Source organism: Dipteris shenzhenensis, unplaced genomic scaffold (genome assembly GCF_047967505.1).
Source record: "Dipteris shenzhenensis isolate YYH24624 ecotype China unplaced genomic scaffold, Dip_SZ_1.0 scaf0256, whole genome shotgun sequence".
Lineage (NCBI taxonomy): Eukaryota > Viridiplantae > Streptophyta > Polypodiopsida > Gleicheniales > Dipteridaceae > Dipteris > Dipteris shenzhenensis.
In genome coordinates, this window is record NW_028239562.1 from 9673 (window position 1) to 12842 (window position 3170).

The 3170-nt window shown below is 45.6% G+C and overlaps 2 non-coding genes across 2 annotated transcripts; one reads left to right on the forward strand and one right to left on the reverse strand.

The window, feature by feature from the left end:
- Positions 1-1865: 1865 nt before the first annotated feature.
- TRNAG-GCC (transfer RNA glycine (anticodon GCC)) lies at positions 1866-1936 on the reverse strand. Its single transcript has one exon. It is a non-coding gene; the product is annotated as a tRNA-Gly (tRNA).
- Positions 1937-2684: 748 nt separating this feature from the next.
- On the forward strand, positions 2685-2773 carry TRNAS-UGA (transfer RNA serine (anticodon UGA)). Its single transcript has one exon. It is a non-coding gene; the product is annotated as a tRNA-Ser (tRNA).
- Positions 2774-3170: the final 397 nt, after the last annotated feature.

Here is a 3170-nt window from a genome sequence, read left to right on the forward strand (position 1 = left end):
CCGCGGCGAAACAATAGACCAGGTTCTCGGATTAATTGTTCTGAGCAGCCGTTTGAATGTAAGGAATAGGTAGAAAAGCTGTAGGTATTGGAATAAAGAGTGCAGTAGCTATGAATGCGAGGATATTTACTTCCATATTAGTGGTTCAAATTGATTTGAGGAGTAACTTGAGTGACCCCATTAGGAGAGACTCCTGAACTTTATCGTGATATTGTGAGTCATCCAACTCTACTAGAGTGGATCTGATAAACGGGATAGAAAAAAATTAACTCGGTCTGGTCAAATCTCTGATATCAATTACATAGTATATCACGAAAGAAAATTTTAAGAGTAGTCGATTGTTTACGCTTCTTCGGCAAGAACTTGCCCCCCCCTTTTTTATATTCTTACTGAGACAGAGAAGAGGGGTTAGTCACCGCATCTTTCTGTGGCAGCAAACGAATCTAGAAGCACTGTGGGTGGGAATCTATGGATGGAAAAATCAATGACTGGAATAATTTCCCCTCCTCCCCTTCCCTCTCTCGCCTATGGGTTGACGTGGCTAGAGATTAGCCCCGCAAATAAGCTCATTTGAATACTCGTAGTGAATATCCATAGTAAGCGCGGGCATGTGGAACTGGCGCGAGGCGGATGTCTCGTCTCCTCGAAGAATCAAGACAATTGGGGCTTTCGGGGTTAATATCTCCTGCATCTGTATATCCGAAACGGGATTCGAGTAAAAATGGTTTGTCGGATTCACCGTGGATGGGGAGATAGAGCATTGACTCCTAAGCACCCAGTACATAGACTTTAATTAATTGCTGGGATTGTAGTTCAATCGGTTAGAGCACCGCCCTGTCAAGGCGGAAGTTGCGGGTTCGAGACCCGTCAATCCCGCTACATTTTATTGAGTCATTTCAAATAACTCAGTCGAGATATACAAATTATAATGAAGTAACTCCGCGGTTTCTGGGTCGAGCTGGATTCGAACCAGCGTAGGCGTTGCCAGCGGATTTACAGTCCGTCCCCATTAGCCACTCGGGCATCGACCCATAGATTTAGACCGGGCTTGGAAGTACTTGAAAACAGAATCGGTCTCGGAAGTGTAAATGAAAGGAGTTTATTGATGTTTTCAATCTGGGCCCCTCCCGCCACCCTGAGAAGGTACGAGGGCAAGAGAAGCCATAACGTCCGTAGTGCTTCTGCGAGATGAGTATAAGTACCCCCAGGGGAATTCGAATCCCCGTCGCCTCCTTGAAAGAGAGGTGTCCTAGGCCTCTAGACGATGGGGGCCCAATCACTCTTCAGATAATAAGAGATTATCTATAAATCGTCAATCTGATTCTCCCGAATCCCCCCCGAATACAACATCCAATGGATGGGGAATTGGAATACCTCTCCGAATCCTTATCGCAAAATCCCGCTCGATGCATACCTATATGCGGAACCGCATGTGGCATCTCCCACAACCTCTAGGTCGACTGCTTCCTAGATGTGTAGGAAGTCGAACACGGCATAGAGGTAACGCTGAGACTTAAACCTTGCAATTCTCCGAAGTGAAGTGAGGCAGTTGAAAAGCTTCACCCAATCCATATTTCCATGGACGATTATTTCTTTCACCGATGAACTTATGTATCCCAATAATAATTGGTAATTACCAGCAGCATCAGTAAGTATATAGGCTTCTCCATTGCTTTTGGTTCATTCAATGTTCTGTTTCCCCTCGAGGGAAAACCCAGATTGGAAATCTACGCCTCAAATCACTCGGTTATGACTTCCTCAATTGGGAATATCTCACTCCTGAAGCTCAAAAATATTCTCTCCACCGGTCTGAACTATCCCGGGGGCTACTGCCGGGGGTGGAAGCGGGGCAAGAAAGTCGGGTCGGCGGATAGCGGGAATCGAACCCGCGTCCTCTCCTTGGCAAGGAGATATTTTACCATTCAACTATATCCGCGTGATATGCCACCCCGTTCTATATTGAATAACTATATATGTGGTAACTCCTCTAGTCAACACACCTAATCCATCCACCTCGTCTCGGGATTTTCCCTCGTGGACGGAGAGCCCCCCCCCCCCCGAGGAGGAAGTGTCGATTCCGTAGACCGTAATTATTATTGATTCTCTCTCCCCACTCGCCATTATGAATCGTGAGGAGGGGGCCAGAATTACCGATACATTGAATCTCTGGGATATGAAGGAATTAAGTATACCCACTAGGAAAACTAATCCGATCCATAAGGAAGCCCCTGAAAAGACGACATTTTTGTTGCTTGACCAACCATTGGGGGAAGCAAGCACGACAGGTACACCAATTACTAGTAGGAATGAAATGGCGATTAATGTGAATAAAGCCAATTGGAAAGCAATAGTCGTAGTTAGGACTCTCGACGTATCAGAAGTAGAGGATTTGTACCATCTGATCCCCATCCGGTGGGACTTACACCATACCGAGACCGAGGATTTTGGACGGAACAAGAATCCTTCTAGTTCAGTACCCCGGAATCCAATGTCTCTTTCGAATCTCTTGATAATCCATCAAGTAGGAGTAAGAATTTGATTATTTGGAATGATCCCTATATTGATTTCATAGTAAATCATACGAAACCATCATCTCATATCTTTCGTAATAGGGGTGAATCTCGATACAATACATGTGTATCAAGATCGACAAGATCTCCGAAGAATTGGAGAAGAGCTTTCTAGGAGAGGTGGTCGAGTGGTTTATGGCTCCAGTCTTGAAAACTGGCATAGTGCTGAAACGCTATCGAGGGTTCGAATCCCTCTCTCTCCTCAATTGATTCAGTACCGGACCCGACGGGAGGGGGTATTAGTGGTCTATCGGTGGTCTAAAAGAACCACCTAGTATTTCCCAAAAAATGCCAATGTCCCCGAGGGGAGCCTATTCTTAATAATGATAGATGAGAGGAATCTTCTGAAGCAGTCTGGGGGTATTCCTCCTCCGCCCCGGTTCATGCGCCGCATCTCCAGGCCCAGGTCCCGTGTCAATACTTTCCCTATCAGGGTTCGAGGGATAGGAAACAAACAAATATGAGAGATCTGATGTTAACTAGAGGTATTTAAAATACCAGTTCTATCGATTGACTTATCGGGATGATCAAAGGTCAATTACCCACCCATTTGCGGGATGGGTACGTTCCACCAGATACAACTGGTGAGGATTCAAATTA